This window comes from Myxine glutinosa, chromosome 2, assembly GCF_964187855.1.
Source record: "Myxine glutinosa chromosome 2, kmMyxGlut1.1, whole genome shotgun sequence".
In the NCBI taxonomy this organism is placed as follows: Eukaryota; Metazoa; Chordata; class Myxini; order Myxiniformes; family Myxinidae; genus Myxine; species Myxine glutinosa.
This window is the reverse complement of record NC_136262.1, coordinates 254,257,197-254,277,337: the sequence shown is the minus strand read 5'-3', so window position 1 is coordinate 254,277,337 and position 20,141 is coordinate 254,257,197. Positions and strand designations below refer to the sequence as shown.

At 45.0% G+C, this 20,141-nt stretch overlaps 1 long non-coding RNA gene across 1 annotated transcript; it reads right to left on the bottom strand.

Moving 5' to 3' along the window:
* Positions 1–6,308: 6,308 nt before the first annotated feature.
* Positions 6,309–20,040, bottom strand: LOC137414796 (uncharacterized). The gene is made up of 3 exons (XR_013622613.1): positions 19,920–20,040; positions 19,339–19,522; positions 6,309–7,324 (listed from the first exon to the last, which is right to left on the bottom strand). It is a non-coding gene; the product is annotated as an uncharacterized LOC137414796 (long non-coding RNA).
* Positions 20,041–20,141: the final 101 nt, after the last annotated feature.

The window sequence follows — 20,141 nt, the reverse complement described above, 5'->3', positions numbered from 1 at the left end:
GGGATTGACACAATCTGTCAATTTCCCGACCCGGATCTCAGCCAATGGAGTATCTTCTCTTCTAGACTTGGTTATGACAAACTTCCCTGCTAATGTCTGCTGCTCTTCTTCTGCTCCAATCGGTTCTTCTGATCATGTGCTTGTCAAAGTGGACATCTCTCTGGCCATTCTCAGAGAGCCTCCTCAGCGTCGACGAGTCTGGCATTTCACTCAGGCCGACTGGGACGGTCTTCAAGCAGCCATCAATCGTCTGGATTGGTCTCCCATCTCCACTGCCTCTGACATCAATTCTTCCTGGGAATTCTTCCAAAGCAAACTGATCTCTCTCATGCACAGATTTATCCCATCTCGCCTTCAATTGTCTTACCCTTCCTCCCGTCCATGGTACACTGAATCTTGTGGTGAGGCAGTTGCCCTGAAACAACTTGCCTTTGCCTCTTGGAAGGCTAATCCAACTGAAGGAAATCTCAGTTCCTTCCACCAAGCTCGGAACAAGTGTGTGTCTACCCTCAGGAGTGCCAGGAAGCACTATCTCTCCTCACTCAAGAATGAACTCTCAAACCTGTCTCCTTCCTCCAAATCCTGGTGGCGTCTGGTCAAATCCGTTTCTGGTGTTTGTTCCCCCTCCATCCCCTCCCTTACCTCAAATGGCCACACAGTTGACATCGCACGTGACAAAGCCGAATGCCTCAACTCTGTGTTCGCCTCGAAATCCTTAGTCCCAAACCCATCTCTCTCTGTTCCCACCTTTCCCAGTCGAACCCAACTGCTCCTGGACTCTGTGTCCTTCTCTCCTGACAAGGTGGAGGAGTTTTTGTCAAACCTCGACTCTGATTCTGCAACTGGACCAGACGGCATCAGCCCACGGGTCCTAAAATCCTGCTTGCCGCTCTATCTCACCCTCTCTCTGTTCTTTTCACCCTATCTTTTGCTCAAGGTCATCTGCCAGAATCCTGGAAATCAGCTAACATTACCGCTTTACACAAAAAAGGTGCAAAAACAGATCCTTGCAACTACAGACCAATCAGCCTGCTCCCAATTATCAGCAAAGTCATGGAATCCATCATTGCTTCGGATATGAAATCTTTCCTCTTCTCCAATGGCTTGATCTCTGATCATCAATTTGGTTTCAGACCAGGTCACTCTACTCTGGACATGCTGCTTCTGCTGTCTCAACAATGGATGGAGGTCCTCAATGCCAAACAGGAAATCAGAGCTGTCTCCCTTGACATATCACGGGCCTTTGATACGGTCTGGCACCCAGCTCTGCTCACCAAACTCTCCTCCTATGGTATCCATGGAAATCTCCATGCATGGCTTGCGGACTTCCTCTCTGGTCGTAGTCAACGTGTGGCCCTGAATGGATTTCTCTCATCTCCCCTTCCTGTTCAGGCTGGAGTTCCCCAAGGAAGTGTGCTGGGCCCTGTGCTTTTTCTGGTCTTTATCAATGATCTCTCCGACTCTCTGGAAAATCCTCTCTATCTCTTTGCTGATGACTCCACTCTCTGCCGCTCCATTCCTCTTCCCTCAGATCGGCAGTCTGCAGCCTCCTCACTCTCTGAAGACCTGGACAAAATCACAGACTGGTCAAACAAGTGGAACATGTCTTTCAATCCTGACAAATCTCACTCTCTTACTATGTCTCTCCGAAAAGATCGACTGGACAACCCTCCCATCTACTTTCTCAACAATCCTCTCCAAGAAGTTCTGTCGCTCAAGCTTTTGGGTCTCACTATCTGCCATGATCTTTCTTGGGAAAACCACATTTCCAAGCTGGCCTCCAAAGCCAGTCGCCGACTGAGCATCCTCCGTCGTGCGAAGTCCTTCCTCGGCACACCTGAGCTCCTCACCACATACAAGGCTTTCATCCGCAGCTCAATGGAATACTGTTCTCCCCTATGGGCTGGTGCTCCTGCCTCACACCTGGCTCGGCTTCACGCTGTTGAAACCAAAGCTTTCAAAATCATTGGAATCTCCCGCGATGAAGCTATCTCTGAGGGCCTTTCACTCACTCACCGCAGGCAGGTAGGTGGCCTTTCTGTCTTCTACCGACTCCTCTCCGGCCTTGCTCCCCCAGCTCTCTCTGTGCTCTGTCCCCCAAATATTCCTACAGGTCGCACAAGATCTGCCAGCAACCCTCTGATGGTTAAACTGCCGAAATCTCGGCTCTCTGCTCACCTTCACTCTTTCATTCCTCTTTTCTCCCGCCTGTGGAACAAACTCCCACACTCCCTTCAATCCCTCTCCTCCCTCCAGGTCTTTAAAACAGCTGTTCACCACCATCTCTTATCTTCCCCCATCCATAACCTTGATCTTTTCTACCCCCACTAATTCACCCCAGATCCACCTTGTTTGAAATTCCAACTTCTTTCCTGGAAATCCTGGCAGTGTCCATATGTTTATACCTCTCCCACCCCCCCACCCCCTTCACATGCCTCCCCCCCTTCACATGCCTCCCCCCCAAAGCCCTCTCCCTCCCACAGATCTCTCGATGTCTCCATGTCTCTCGGTCCCTGCTCTCAAATGTTGTGTTTGTGTCCTTCCCCCTCTCTCCCCATCTTGTCTACCGCTCCCGATGTTATTTGTTTTATGTGTCTGTTTGTCTTTCTGTGTGATTAATGTTCGCTCTTTCACGAGCCTCGATCTTGTATACAAAAAAAAAATAAAAAAAATAAAATAAAATGTAATCTCCATCTAATTTCATAAGCCTGGTGTTGTCTTAATGGTTAAGGTGGCTGGCTTGAGATTGCAGGGTCCTGAGTTCAAGTCCTTGTCATGCTCTTGAATTAACACCAGGTGGGTTGACTCAGCCTGTTCATCCCACTGAGGTGAGCAAAATGAGTACCAGGCTTACTAGGAAAAAATGAGACACTAAGGTATCCTGCGGCAGAGTGGCAACCCATCCAGGATTGTACCCACTAGCCTAGGAAACTGCTTTGGCAGCTCGATGCATCTGAGGATACAAAAGGAGTGGTCTTCTTGTATCAAATTTCAAATTCATTATATATCGAATTAAATGTAGTCTATATCTAATTTCTAATTAATTCTATATCTAATTAAATGTAGTCTATATCTAATTTCTAATAAATTCTATATCTATTTTCTAATTTAAACAAAATCAAATTTCTAATTTATACAAAATCTAATTAAACGTAATTTATATCTAATTTATAATTCAATCTATATCTAATTAAATGTTATCAGTATCTAAAATCTAATTTAATTTATATCTAATTCAATGTAATCTATATCTAATTTCTAATTTTGTAATTTACTTTCAGATAAATACAAACAGATACTTACCATGGTTGAAACATTAGGCAGAATTTCCTCTGACATTCCCTTCTGACTATAAAACCTTAATTTCTGAATAATTCACAATCAAATTTCTCTTTAAAGAATGCGATAACGATTTCCCATATGTTGAAAATATTAGGTGGGATTTCCTTTGATGTGCTTCTGGCGTCCTCATGTACGCAGTCTTCCTAAACCTATGTGAAACATACAAATCACAGCTAATTAGATATACAGACTTGGCATTTAATATGGAATATTTTTTTTTTCTTGACTTGGGTTTACTTTCTTAACTCAGTATATCAATCTGGTGAGTTTCTTTTGCACTTTGATGATTTATTTGTTAAAAGAACCATGTTACTGATTGTCTGTCGCAGCAAGAAGTCAACAACAGGATTATATCACAGGTGGCGTGGCAAAATGTACGGACAGGTGCATTTGACGATTGGCTTCACAGTCGGGTATACAAGGGTTGTTGCGTTCTGTATTAGTGGAAAACAACTGCTGCACGTCTCCAAAAGTTATTGCCGCTTCCTCTGGAGATGATCCGTCAACTCGACAATGCTGTTTGTCATGGAGTGGTGGCTTTACGAAATTACGGCATGAAAGAGCGTGCTATTGCTCGGCAGTATGGCATCACTCAAGGTCAGGTGTCAAATATCCTGAAACGAAATGCTCAGAGGGGTGTCCCTACTGCAATACCGAGGCCAGGACGTTCCCGCAGAACTACAAGGAGGGATGATCACCAGCTGCACCGGTTAGTCCGCAATGGCTGTACCAAGTCAGCTAATCGGCTTAGGGCTGAGTGGCAGCAACTGACAAATGTGCCTGTATCCAGAAGGCTAGTCAACCAACGACTGGTCCAAGCAGGCTATCGTGCCAGGCGTCCCCTGAGAAAGCCACGCCTGACCAGACAACACCGCCAGCGCCGATTGCAGTGGGCCAGAGAGCACCGTCAATGGCAGCCAGGACACTGGAATCACGTGATCTTCAGTGACGAGTCTAGATTTCTGGTCTATCGTCAAGATGGCCGCGTCCGAGTGCGCAGACAAGTGCATGAAGCCTACATCAAAGATTGTATAGTGCCAAGAGTCCAAGCTGGAGGTGGTGGGGTGACCGTTTGGGCTGCTTTTCATGCAGGGGGCAAAACTGACCTGGTTGTTCTGAATGGAAACCTGAACCAGTTCAAGTGCAGGGCCATTCTGGAAGAAACATTGCTTCCATTTGCTTGTGCAGCCTTTCGAGGAAACTTTGGCTTCCAAGATGACAATGCACGGCCTCATCGTGCTCGCATGATTCAACACTTTCTTGCTGACCGTGGTGTAGAACATATGGAGTGGCCTGCCATGTCCCCGGATATGAATCCGATAGAGAACTTGTGGGCAGAATTAACGTGTCAAATCGACCACTTGGACCAGCAGCCGACCTCTGTGCGTGAATTGCAGCAGGCTATTGTCACTGCATGGCAAGCGATTCCTGTCCAAACCTTGGCAAATCTCGTGAACAGCATGCCTCAACGTGTATGTGCTCTCCTGAATGCTCGTGGGGGTTACACGAAGTACTGAACTGTAATTTTACTGTCCGTAATCCCAGTCGTAATTTAACTTTTGTTTTTGTTAAAAAAAAATTCGGCTAATGTGCAAAATAAAGAGATACTTCTGGAAAACGTACAGAAGTTTAACACAGTACTGTCCATGAATTGAGTTCGATATCAGTTTACATCACTTTCAAGGATCAATTTATTTATTTCGAAATGTCAAATGTGGTTTTTGTTTCTTCTAAAGGTCACATTAACAAAATCTAGAATAATTTCAACATAATTCCAATGAACTTTTGGTTCTAAGACATCTTGAAAAGTAAGTTCACCCCCACAAAAAAAATATTGCATATTAAATGCCAAGTCTGTATATTCCCTCATATATCCTTGTAATCCTTGCATTTGTCTTTATTAATGTTGAATTGAGTCTTTTTGACCTTTTAACCCCTTGGTTTGGGCCCCTCAGAGATTCTATGCATCTCAGGACTCTCCATCATAATTTATGGGACTTAAATTAATTAACTTTGCAAAATCTTCATCGTTTCTGAATTTAAAATATTGTCATGATGAAATCCAGTATCGATTTGTGGGAAAACTTGGTGATCAGTAATTTAATAATATCCCCGACATTTACCACTCCATAAATCTCTGCCCGAAATAATGCTTGCATCAAAGTAATACATCGTGTTATAATTTTTCCTTCGGACATTGCAGTTTATAAACTGACTAAAAGTAAGTGATATCCTCTTGCATATATCTCCATTTTCTCTTTATTTAACATGTTGATTGGAGTCTAATGGACATTACATTCTAGAGATATAGACCTTTAAATGAATTAATTTTCAATGTGTTCCATTGTAATCAATGAAGCAGTAATTAATTCATTTAATTTAATCATCATGACTTCTTACTCTTAAATCATAACTGAATTAAATGCAGAAAACTAAAGCAATGCGACTGCGTCGCCAATATGTCTCCGCATGGTCCCTGCCTGTGACAACGGGTGGATGCCCTCGTTGACTGTCCTACAAAAAAACAAGGTTGATTTCAATACCTTCAGCTGTTCTCAAATATCACATTTTTACCAGACATGACAGGTTTCACATCGATCCGTGAAGAGGTTTTGGAGAAGGGGTTTAAAAAAAAAGAAGGCTTTCAAGCTAATATGGCTGCCAAACCACGTGACATATGACATCAAAAATGTACACTCTGAATATGTATGGGTCGGGGATCACGTTTGTGAAGTTTCTTGTTGATTGATAAGGTTCTTTTTTTTTTGTATACAAGACCGAGGCTCGTGTAAGAGCTAACATTAATCACACAAAAAACAAGTGGACACATAAAACATATTATAAAGGGAGCGGGAGACAAGATGGGGAGAGAGAGGGAAGCACACAAGTACAACAGTAGAGAACAGGGACATCGGGAGATCTGTGGGAGGGAGAGGGCTTGGGAGGAGGAGGCATGGGAAGAGGGGTGGGAGAGGTATAAAACACATGGACACTGCTAGGACTTCCAGGAAAGAAGTCGGTATTTCAAAAAAGTGGATTTGGGGTGAAATTAGCGGGGGTAGAAAAGATCAAGGTTTTGGATGGGGGAAGATAGGAGATGGTGGTGAACAGCTGTTTTAAAGACCTGGAGGGAGGAGTGGGATTGAAGAGAGTGAGGGAGCTTGTTCCAGTGTTGGGAGAAAAGAGGAATGAAGGAGTGAAGGTGAGCAGAGAGTCTTGATTTTTGCAGTTTAACCAGAAGCGGGTTGCTGGCAGATCTTGTGCGACCTGTAGGAATATTTGGGGGACAGAGCACAGAGAGAGCTGGGGAAGCAAGGCCAGAGAGGAGTCGGTAGAAGACTGAAAGACCACCAACCTGCCTGCGGTGAGTAAGTGAAAGTCCCTCGGAGTTAGCTTCATCGCAGAAGATTCCAATGATTCTGAAATGTTCGTTTTGTTTTTCTATACAATATGGCTGCCAAACCACGTGACCTACGACGTCATCATTTTCAGACTATATGAAGCAATGGTGTTGGATGACATTTGTAAAGTTTCGCATTCATAGGGTGAGCGGTTTCTGAGATATAATTATTTCATATTTCCTTCGATCCAATATGACTGCCACACCACGTGATCGATGACGTTTTCGTGATCATCTTTTAATTGGCATGCCTAGTCAATGACACACATAAAGTTTTGGGTCGATCGCTTTGGTTACCTTCGATCAGGAAAGTGTGGGTTTTATTCCTGACATGACTAGAAACTGTAATTCTGGTGCTTCGCCAACAGGGAATTGCATCATTGGGTGCAGGTTCTTTCAGGGTGACATTAATACAGGTGTCAATATTCCATGGCGCCTTGCAAAAGAGTGGACCACGGTGTGCCAAAACCCTGGCCCAATTCCAGATCCACGCCCCAATCTGCAGCATCTTGCAACGGAGTGGCAAACCTGACCAAGGTTTGCTTCTTCGCCACAAAACTGCAGCTTCGGCAGATACCGACACTGAAATGAGAAAGGTCATGGATTAATTTCAAGCCATTGTATAATAACAAGGGCCTGATACTCCAGCTGCCCTGCCTATAATGTCATGAGGAATAGATCAGTGCAATATGAAAGCGAAATCGTGTTTGAAATATCGCGTACACAGACAGATTACTGGAAAGGTTGCCATGGCAACAGATCCGGTGCAACATCGCGGACCAATCAACAACCACCAACACCAACACCAACACCAACAACAGACCAATCATCGCGGTGATTCAATCAGGTGTCTCCCGCGATGAAGCTAACTCCAAGGGCCTCTCACTCACTCACCGCAGGCAGGTTGGTGGTCTTTCCATCTTCTACCGACTCCTCTCCGGCCTTGCCCCCCCCCAGCTCTCTCTGGGCTCTGTCCCGCAAATATTCCTACAGGTCGCACAAGATCTGCCTGCAACCCTCTTATGGTGAAATTGCCAAAATCAAGACTCTCTGCTCACCTTCACTCCTTCATACCTCTTTTCTCCTGCCTCTGGAACAAACTCCCTCACTCTCTTCAATCCCACTCCACCCTCCAGGTCTTTAAAACAGCTGTTCACCACCATCTCTTATCTTCCCCCATCCAAAACCTTGATCTTTTCTACCCCGGCTAATTCTACCCCAATTCCCCTTTTTTGAAATACCAACTTCTGTCCTGGAAGTCCTTGGTGTCCTTGTGTTTTATACTTCTCCCCCCCCCCCCCTTCCCACACCTCCTCCCCCCAAGCCCTCTCCCTCCCACACATCTCCCTGCTCTCAAATGTTGTGTTTGTGTGCTTCCCCTTCTCTCCCCATCTTGTCTTCCGCTCCCTCTTTTTATATATTTTGTTTGTCTGGTTGATTTGTTTGTGAAGTAAATGTTAGGTCTTTCACGAGCCTCGATTCAGTATACAAAAAAAGAAGAAGAAAAAAAAAAGGTGGAGACAATGTCATGACACACTATATGAAAGACTCGGGCCGAATTTACCTAAGGTGATTTACCTGAGGTGTTTAGCGAGCATCTTGCTTGCACACCCCTAACCCTCAAACACTGACAAAACCATCTTTGTATGTGCAGGGCTAGTCACCCGTTTAAATAGCAATTTACGAAGGGGGATTAACATCTGTTTAGTTGTGCATGCATAAACAACCAATTAGCCTGTGAAACAACCACCCATATCTCCAACGTCCAATTGAAACGATTCACTGGCAAAGAATCGATGAGCCACGGACAGGTGGTGGAGGGGATTCAGCGCATTGCTCTTCATTGCAGGTTGATCCAGGTCATCTTGCACTAGATTCAGCATCCAATGAAATTATTCCTTGGAGAGATCCATCCATCCCTCCTTCGAGATTATCCATCCCTCCTTCCATTCATCCTTCCTTCCACTCATCCATCCTTCCTTCGAGATTATCCATCCCTCTTTCCGCTCATCCATCCCTCCTTCCACTCATCCATCCTTCCTTCCACTTATCGATCCATACTTTCACTCATTATCCATCCCTCTTTCCGCTCATCCATCCCTCCTTCCACTCATCCATCCCTCCTTCCACTCATCCATCCTTCCTTCCACTTATCGATCCATACTTTCACTCATTATCCATCCCTCTTTTCACTCATCCATCCCTCCTTCCACTCATCCATCCCTCCTTCCACTCATCCATCCCTCCTTCCACTCATCAATCCTTCCTTCCACTCATCCATCCCTCCTTCCACTCATCCATCCCTCCTTCCCCTCATCCATCCCTCCTTCCACTCATCCATCCCTCCTTCTACTCATCCATCCCTCCTTCCACTCATCCATCCCTCCTTCCACTCATCCATCCTTCCTTCCACTCATCCATCCATACTTTCATTCATCCATCCATACTTTCATTCATCCATCCCTCCTTCCACTCATTTATCCCTCCTTCCACTCATCCATCCCTCCTGCCACTCATCCATCACTCCTTCCACTCATCCATCCCTCCTGCCACTCATCCATCCATCCTTCCACTCATCCATCCTTCCTTCCACTCATCCATCCTTCCTTCCACTCATCCATCCTTCCTTCGAGATTATCCATCCCTCTTTCCGCTCATCCATCCCTCCTTCCACTCATCCATCCCTCCTTCCACTTATCCATCCTTCCTTCCACTCATCCATCCATACTTTCATTCATCCATCCATACTTTCATTCATCCATCCCTCCTTCCACTCATTTATCCCTCCTTCCACTCATCCATCCCTCCTGCCACTCATCCATCACTCCTTCCACTCATCCATCCCTCCTGCCACTCATCCATCCATCCTTCCACTCATCCATCCTTCCTTCCACTCATCCATCCTTCCTTCCACTCATCCATCCTTCCTTCGAGATTATCCATCCCTCTTTCCGCTCATCCATCCCTCCTTCCACTCATCCATCCCTCCTTCCACTTATCCATCCTTCCTTCCACTTATCGATCCATACTTTCACTCATTATCCATCCCTCTTTCCACTCATCCATCCCTCCTTCCACTCATCCATCCTTCCTTCCACTCATCCATCCTTCCTTCCACTCATCAATCCTTCCTTCCACTCATCCATCCCTCCTTCTACTCATCCATCCCTCCTTCCCCTCATCCATCCCTCCTTCCACTCATCCATCCCTCCTTCTACTCATCCATCCCTCCTTCCACTCATCCATCCGTCCTTCCACTCATCCATCCCTCCTTCCACTCATCCATCCCTCCTTCCACTCATCCATCGCTCCTTCCACTCATCCATCCCTCCTTCCACTCATCCATCCCTTCTTCCGCTCATCCATCCCTCCTTGCACTCATCCATCCCTCCTTCCACTCATCCATCCCTCCTTCCACTCATCCATCCCTCCTTCCACTCATCCATCCTTCCTTGCACTCATCCATCCCTCCTTCCACTCATCCATCCCTCCTTCCACTCATCCATCCCTCCTTCCACTCATCCATCCCTCCTTCCACTCATCCATCCCTACTTCCACTCATCCATCCCTCCTTCCACTCATCCATCCTTCCTTCCACTCATCCATCCTTCCTTCCACTAATCAATCCTTCCTTCCACTCATCCATCCCTCCTTCCCTTCATCCATCCATCCCTCCATTGATCACAGAAAAGACAGTCTGTGAATGTGTACAATATCTGTATCCGAGCTATGGTTCCCACATGTGTGACACTCTGGGTAATATGGATTGAAGTGCTCAATGATGGTTATTGAAACATTCATCTTGTTTTATGTTTGGCCTGTACACACAGTATAAAACAAATCTATTTATTATGTATGCAGATCTGGTGACATTTTGCCACTTCGTCCATACCCTTATAGTTATTCTAAAGTTAACTTAAACTACCAGGAAGTATATGAGAGTACAACTGCAGTTCTAACTATACCATTTTTACCAAATTCTTGCTTCAAGGCCTTAAACGCACTCTTAAACATGTCCTCACCAACATGCAAAAAGTTTCTTTGTTATTTAAACGCTTATAAATTAGGTTTTGATCGCGCATTAGACAAACACTCTTCGGCGATTGGCAATGAAGTTTGACCGGGTGATCATCTCAAGATTAACGATTACAACATGCTTAACTCTGAAACACCTTTCATAAATTCGGCCCTTAGAGATAGTCATGGCCAAAAATATTGGCACCCTTGGACTTTTTTCAAATAACTCCCAATTTGCTCTAAAATAAGTTGAAATTGACAAAAGTATTTGGTCTCCACAATTCTTTATTCCACTGTTAATTTTACAGAACCTTTGTTTTTGATTCACAACTTAATATATCCTTTTAAATCAGAAAATAAAAACAAATGGCATTGACAAAATTATTGACACCCCAGACTTAATATTTGGTAGCACAGATTTTGGACAAAATAACTGCAGAGAAGCGCTTCCTATAGCCATGAATGAGCTTCCTACACCTCTCTACTGGCAGGTTGCCCCAGTCTTCTTGTGCAAACTGCTCCAGTTCTCCCAGATTTGAAGGGTGTCTTCTCCCAACTGCTGTTTTCAGATCTCCCCACAGGTGTTCAATGGGATTTAGATCTGGACTCATTGCGGGCCACTTCAGAACAATCCAGCATTTTGGCTTGAACCATTCCTGGGTGCTTTTTGAAGTGTGTTTTGGGTCATTGTCCTGCTACAAGACCCATGACCTTCGACGGAGACCCGGCTTTCTGACACTGGGTTGAACATTGCGCTCCAGAATGCCTTGGTAATCTCCTGATTTCATGATGCCATGCACACATTCAAGGCACCCAGTGCCAGACGCAGCACAGAAACCCCAAAACATCACTGAACCTCCTCCATGTTTGATTGTAGGGAAGCTGTTCTTTTCTTTTAAGGTATCATTTTGTTTTCTGTAAACAAAGAGATGCTGTGCTTTACCAAAAAGCTCTAATTTAGTCTCATCTGTCCACAGGTCATTCTCCCAGACGAATTTTGGCTCGTTCAGGTGTGTTTTGGAAAACTCCAGTCGGGCTTTCTTATGTCTCTCTCTCAGCAGTGGGTTTCTCCTGGGTCTTCTACTGTGGAGCCCCCTTTCATTTAGTTGGTGACGGATGGTGGTAGTTGAACCTGTCGTACCTTGTGTCTGAAGGTCAACTTGAATCTGTTTGACAGTTGATCGAGGTGCTTTCTCCACCATTCAAACAATACTTCGCTGCAATCTTCAATCAAGTTTTCTCTTGCGGCCACGTCCAGGGAGGTTGGCTACAGCGCCATGGGCCTTAAACTTCCTGACAACATTGCGTACGGTGGACACAGGAACATCAACGTCTCTGGAGATGGACTTGTAGCCTTGAGATTGTCCTTGCTTGGCTACAATCTTGTCTGACCTCCTCAGACAATTCTCTGGTTTTCTTTATTTTCTCCATGCTCATTGAGGTACACACAGTGACACAAAACACCAGAATGACTCCTTTTCTCCATTCAAACTGGTTGAATGAGTGATTTTTATATTGCAGGCACCTGCAACTCACCACAGGTGAGTTCATTTCCAAAGTAAAGGAGAATCACCTGCTTGAAATCTAATTATTTCTAACAACTTTTAAAAGGTGCCAATAATATTGTCCGGGCCATTTTAGGATTTCTGTGTGGAATAAGCTAAGATTTAGTAATTGTTTCAGCCTTTTTTGTTTTGTTCCACTGCAAACTAAATAAATACAAATGTGGATACCAAAATATTTTTTATTTCAACAATTTTCTGGAAGAAATGGTGCATTATTGGAAAAAAGTGCAAGGGTGCCAATATTTTTGGCCACAACAGTAGCTGCAACTGACTTTGGTGACCTGAGGTATAGAAACAGAGGTAGGGGAGGTTTAATCAGGATAGAGAATATCATGGGTAGGCGTAGAAGATGACTTGAGGTGGTGGTAAACTGTCAACTTGCAGTATTGAAGTGAGGCGTCAAATTGAAAAGACTGAGGAAGGAGGTTCCACAAGCAGGCGAACTGAGGACCAAAGGAGTGGATGTGAGCATAGCTTGTTTTATCGTGTTTTACAAGAGGCAGTTTCTTAAAGATCATGTGTGACCTGGAGTGACAAAGCGATTGGCGAGCAGAAATAGCAAGACCTGAAGAGGTGTTAGAAAACAGAGCTCACAAACCTTCCTGCAATGAGAGAAAGAGAGAGCAACAGACCAGGTGCTTTGGCTTCTTCTACAATTTACCAATGATGTTGAGGCCTTTGGATTCCACAGAGTCCAGTGGACACACTTGCCAATCAGGAGTACCAATGTACCATGCACAAATTTAAGATGTGTACAAAGGTCTGGCAGGCAGTGAGAAGATCAAAACCACCAAGGACTTTGCACAAAGGGATGCACAGACTGTGGCGCTTTGGAGTAGCTTCGATATATTATTGGTCTCGGAGAGGAAGTAGCTTTTTGATAGGCCCAGAAATTTGAGAGATTGAACCTCTTCCATTGATTTATTGTTGAAATAGATATGATGAAACTTCTGGAGAGACAAGATGAGTGCAAAATTTCTCGAGATTGAAAGATGTGTTCTCAGTGTTCGATCGGTATATGAAACTATCCAGCTCAGCAGAGAGAGAAGCCCCTGCTGCTAGTCTGCCAGTGGGATATACAGGGTGTCAATAAAATGTTAACCGCTTAAAATGACCTTTGTACTTTTAGTCATTACCTTAATTTTTGTTTAGTTTTGCAGAAGTGATCAATGATCTTTGGACAAGTCATTCAAGCATAACCAAAGCATTCTACGGGAAAAATGATGTTTTCAACGGAGCAAAGAGTAAACATTGTCAAGTGGTATTTTGAGACCAAATCAATTGCTTCCAATGCATCCCAGATGACATCCCAGACATCCCGTGCATCCCATCCGATGGAGTGCATCCCCGAAACCAGCCATGCAAGCAAGCATTTGGAAACTTGTGAAAAAGTTCAAAAGTGAAGGGTCGATTCTCAACATTAACAAGGGAAGGTCCGGTCGCCCAAGAAGTGTACGGCGTGAAGGAAACATGGAACGAGTCCGTGAGTCAGTCATGCAAAGTCCGAAGAAATCGCATTGACAAAGATCGGCTGAACTGGGTCTCACTTCCAGCAGTATCAGAAGAATAATGAAACAAGATTTAAGCCTCTTTCCTTTCCACATCACAACAGCCAATAAATCGACCAATTGGGATAAAGAAGTACGAGTCGCTATGTGTGAGATGCTGCAGCAGAAGATGGAGGCAAACCCAAACTGGATTCGCGATGTGTGCTTTAGTGACGAGACACACTTCCACGTCAATGGTGCTGTTAATTCACACAACAACATTTTCTGGGGAAGTCAACGTCCAGATGTGGTTGAAGAGAAGTTGCTGAAGCATCGGAAAGTCACTGCTTTTGTGGCTGTCAGCTACAGAGGTGTGTTTGGGCCGTATTGGTTTGAAGACAAAAACGGAAGAACGGTTACCATCAATCAAGAACGATACCGGTCGATTGTCAACGCATTTAACGAAGACTTGAAGCAATCGATGAGCACTACAGCCCTCCGTAGACAGTGGTTCATGCAAGACGGTGCGACCCCGCAAACAGTCAACGAAACAATTGTCTTTCTGCATCAAAAATTCGCACAGAGAGATCTCAGTTTGCGTATGGAAAATGAATGCTCTCCACACAGCCTAGATCTGAACCTGATCTGAAGGCAGCAGTTGAGGCTTATGCGCGGACAGCAACCATTGAAACTTTCAGAAAGGCCATTGAAAACTTCGCAATTCGTGTGAATGAATGTTGTGTGCGTCGGGGTGCTCACATCGAACACCTCAACTATGAGCGCATTACCGCATAATGAGTTTCATTTCTCCATGATTTGGTTTTCATTTTCCTGAGTTAAAAAAAAAATTCTCAATGTTTCGGTTAATAAAGTTTTGAAGCGGTTAACCTTTTATTGACACACCCTGTATAATAATAATTGTATGCTACAATATACCATCAGCTACAGTGGAAAAGGTTTTCCAAAGCATCAGATAGGTTATTAATGTATATAAACGGACTACGAATGGGCTGAAGAAGCCACTTTGAGGCCACGCCAGCCTGCAATGGGAGAGGAGATGAGAGGATTATGTTGGGATCGAGCTACTCACTGATTGCTTAAGACTTAAGTGGATTAAGTCAGGTGTCGTTGTATTCCACAGGAAGAAAGCTTGGCAAGCAGTTCAGGATACTAGATTGTTGAATTCATAATATATGTCTGGAGACACAACCTTGACCTCTTGCCTGAAATTCAGGGCTTCCATTCTTTGCTGAGATAGAAGCAGCAGCATATCTGTGTCTGGGACAGAATCAAATTGATCGTCAGAGATCAGGATGTTTGACAAAAGGAAAGATGATGGCAGCTGCAATGATGGATTACATCACTTATAATTGGAAATATGCTACTGGCCTGTAGTTGATAGGATCTGTCTTTCCACCTTTCTTTTGTATTGGAATGATGCTATGCTGGCCATCTTCCAAGTGTTTTGGAAGCAGCGAAAGGGCTATAACAAGCTGATGAGAGTAGACCGAAGAGTAGCAACAGCAGAAGTTTCTCACTGTTCATGTACTGCTAAAAAAAACCCTTCCAACCACCCCCCTCTCCTTCCTGCAACCCTCGCAGCAACCTCTTGTTGTTGTTGTTGGAGAGAACTGTCTGGGGCTATGCAACAACAAGTCCGCAGCACGGAGACAGCCGATCGATCTCGCAGGAGCGACCCAGAGATCTCCCACATCCAGGAGGTGTACCCCCGCCTTCATATGTCAGGGCCGAGAGAGAGAAAGAGAGAAGAGAAACTGACTTTCGTTGGGTGGTACACTGGTACAACCACCACAAAGAGGCGTCCCCGATAGTTGTACCACCTGTTGTTTGTCTTGTTTGCTGTTCTATCGTCTTAACAGTGATGACATCATTAAACCCTCCACTCTCTCTCTCTCTCTCTCTCTCTCTCTCTCTCTCTGTCTCTCTGTTTCTCTGTCTCTCTGTCTCTCTGTCTCTCTGTCTCTCTGTCTCTCTGTCTCTCTCAGCATGGACCAATTTAAAACCATCTCCAACTCTCTCTTCTTCATATGTGATGATTCCAACTATCACCATGCCAATTGGTTGAGCGTTGCTGCCTCTTCAACCAGCCATGGCACTGCACGAAGGACTTTTGATACTCCATGGACCCGATTCGATCTGTGCACCTTCTGACCTGGACTATTGCCAAAGGCAAATCCTCCCTTCTGGACATGGTAATGACCAATTTTCCTGCTGCAGTCTCCTGTTCTTCTCCTGCTACTGTTGTTCCTCTATATTCACATACCCAACTGCTCCTGGACACTGTATCTTTCTCATCTGAGAAGGTGGAGAGGTTTTTGGAAACCCTCAACAACGATTCTGCAAAAGGCCATGACTGCATTGGTGCACATGACCTAAAAACCTGCTCTGCCACGCTTCTTCGTCCTCTTTCTGCTCTGTTCACCCCTTAGTTTTCTCTAGGCCACCTTCCGTCAGCCAACATCACTGCAACACACAAACATGGTGCAAAAACTGATTATTTTAACGACAGGTATATGAAACCCGAGAGCATACTTGTTTGTATCCACAGTGGAGGCTCATGGAGGAGCTGGAATACCGAACGGACAAGAAGGTAGCAGAATGAACATAACAGTAGGAAGAGGTGGTGGGGGAACACACCAACAGAAAAGTTAAAGGACAAAATAGAAGGAGACTTGGAGGAATGAGGGACAAAGGAAAGAATGAGATCAGCACGTGGAGGGCACAGGGTGGTGAACAAGATGGAGGCAGACGCAAACTCTCAATCACAGAAGTGGAAGGAAAAGCTGTAAACCCGGATAGGGGTGGGCTTTGTGGTAGGAGGTGGGCAAGGGGGGTATTGTTGGGGTTCAAAGGATCATGGTTGTAAATGAACAAGAGAAAAATGACCGCAGTGTGGTCACCAGCTGCGACGTGTAGAATCATGAGGATATCCGTTGCAATATGCGCTACCAAATTCGACCAGTCATTAAATTATACGCATGCACCAGCGTCTTTTTGTATTTCACCTAAATTTATTCTGGTTTTTTCAAACAAATGGCGATTTTAGTCCGCGATGTTCTTACCTCATACCAACGCATGTCCGAGTGTATGCGCATGCGCTATTCAAAAAGGCACCCCAACAACAAGAACAACAACGCGGTCCTCTCATAGAGCTGCTCGTCGCAGCTAAAAATGACCTGAGATGGTGGTGAACTGCTGTCTTGAAACTCTGGAGGGAAGAATGAGATTGAAGAGACTGAGGAAGTTGGTTCCACAGGTGAGAAAAAAGAGGGGTGGACCAAACCAAGGGGTGGACCACGTGCACTGTGCAGAAACCCGGGGGTGGGAGATAGGGAGGTGTTCAAGGGGGGGACAAGCACGAAGAAGAAGAAGCTGCGGTTCTGGGTCTGCTATCCTTGCATCGCAGATAGGTTGAAGTCCACTTTGTCTTCTACCGCCTCCTTGTTGGTCTTGCACACTCTCTCCTTTCCGTGTCTCCCCCGCCACCCCTACCCCAGGTTTCTCAAGGACACACACAGTCCTGCCAGTAATCCACTTCTAGTGAAACTTCCTAAATCCAAATTCACTACTCAGCTGAACTAATTTGTGCCCCTTTTCTCCTCAGTCTGTTCAAGCCCATTCTTTACTCCTGTGCTCGACCAAAGCTGTTCACTACCACCTCAGGTCATCCACCCCCATCCATACTTATGAATTTTGATCTTTTCCCTCTCATTCATCCCCCCCCAAGCACACCCCTTACTCTCTAGATTGTTATGCTTTCTTCACTCTCCTTCATCTTCTTTTACATTATTTGTTCTATTTCTGTTTCTTCCCCAGCTCTGCGTTTGTCTTCTTGCTGTGGTTGAGCTTTTATCCATATTCTTCATCCATGTATTCCTCCTTCACCCATATGTCCTCCATCTTCCTTGTCCATATGTCCTCCTCCTTCACCCATATGTCCTCCATCTTCCTTGTCCATATGTCCTCCTCCTTCGTCCATATGTCCTCCTCCTTCACCCATACATCCTCCTCCTTCACCCATATGTCCTCCTCCTTCGTCCATATGTCCTCCTCCTTCATCCATATGTCCTCCTCCTTCACCCATATGTCCTCCTCCTTCACCCATATGTCCTCCTCCTTCACCCATACGTCCTCCTCCTTCATCCATATATCCTCCTCCTTTATCCATATATCCTCCTCCTTTACCCATACATCCTCCTCCTTCATCCATACATCCTCCTCCTTCATCCATACATCCTCCTCCTTTACCCATACGTCCTCCTCCTTCCTCGTCTGTATGTCCTCCTCCCATACCATTCCATATGTCCCGCCATCATCTATCTATAATTCCAGCAATCTCTGTGTGTCTGTGTGTCTGTGTGTCTGTGTGTCTGTGTGTCTGTGTGTCTGTGTGTCTGTGTGTCTGTGTGTCTGTGTGTTTGTCTGTGACCGCTGTTTCTCGACAACCACGGGTCCGATATACTTGAAACTTGCCAGGTATATTGCTGGGGACCCGAGGATGTGCCTTTTCAAGGTTTGAAATTAATCGGACAAGTACCTACCGAGCTATGTCCAAAAAACGCTTCAACCAATCAGAGAGCAGCGAACTATCACGTGTGCCGAACCGTTAATGCAATGCAAGCGTTAATGCGTTAATGCAAGGCTTTTCTTTTTTTCCCTCTTCTCTTTCTACTTTTCCTTGCGATTAAATTGCAAACAGCCAAAATACGTTGGCGCTAATTGAATAATTGGCCATTAACACTAAAATAATCGTAACTGCGATATGCCAACTTCCGGACAGTGAAGCCTTCCATGTTGTTGTTGTTTGCAGCAGCTGTTTGCAGCAAGGCAAGGCTTTTCTTTTTTTCCCTCTTCTCTTTCTACTTTGCCTTGCGATTAAATTGCAAACAGCCAAAATACGTTGGCGCTAATTGAATAATTGGGCATTATGTTTTACAACTAATAAAAACGAATTTGCGATTCATTCGCTTTCCTGCGCGTTTGTGTACGCGATGGCGATTTCTTTACCAAACTCCGGAAGCCGTTCGCTTTGGACCGAACCATTGCATGTAAATAGAGGGGGGGGATTGTCACCACTCGCAAGCCGTTCGCTTTGGACCAAACCATTTCATGTAAATAGGGGGGGGGATATAATTTTAGATATATATATAGTACGGGCATGCCCTAGTTGAATTAATGAAGACAAGTTTATAAAACATATTTGACACTTGTATTCATTCACAAATGAGCTACCATAAATTCCACAATACGAACGGCACTCAAAATAGTGTCAGTAACCTTTTAAAAGATAACTGGTGGAGCTCATGCTCATGCACCCAACATGGTCGTACTGAGGGTCTCAGAACCAGTGCACCGGATACTGAACTTTTTCAGATCAACCTTTTGCGAAAATTCACGAAACCATCATTTTTGTGCAACGATCACGAAACTTTCGGAGTGATTTGGAGTCGGTGTCGTTTTTCACACCGGTGAGCTGGCAGGATGGCCTACAGGTACACACACTCACCTATGAGCTGACGAACCTGGGTTTGAATCTCGGCACAGGTACAAACTCATTTTCAAGCACAGGTCTTCAGATGGACGTCAAACTGGGTGTCCCACTCCCATCTACCTCGTACCGACATTAGTTGGTGGACGTTAAAGATCCCACGGTGTCTTTCCCGAAGAGTCGGCGAGCCATCGCCGGCACCCTGAAAAAAAATAGAAATACCAGCCCTAACTACTTAGTCGAACGTCAGGCCTGGCCAGCCGGTTCGTGAAAGACTTGGAACAAAAACTGTTGTTCTTACACGGAAATTCTTTAAATCGACTCGATTAGCCAACTCAAAGTTTAACATGACGGCCATTTTCTTTCGAAGTTGCCGCCAAAATTGCTAAAATGTGCCAAAAACTTTTTCCTATTGAATTTAGGACGAAGTATCGATACAAAATTACAGAAGTGCATATTATCTTTAAGAGGTAGTTAAAAAATTTCAATTTACCAAGCTTTATAAAATGTCGATACTCGTACATACAACTAACGTCGATACTAATGCTGTAAAGTTCGTGCGAAGTCCCCGCGGTTTCGTGTTGGTAACCTACCTGTACCTGTACCTGTACCTGTACCTGCGGTCATTCCGGGGACTCGGAGGCCCAAATTTCTGATCCGTGAGGATCATCAGTCACGGAGCCCCACGGGTGGCCAAGATCGTCTCCACCACCTCGTAAACAAAGCACTTCCTTCGTCCGCCGACCCACCCCCACCACTCGTCACAACCACACGCGGCGCCCATTCACGGCTCCCCTCGCAGGCAAACAGGGCGACACGTC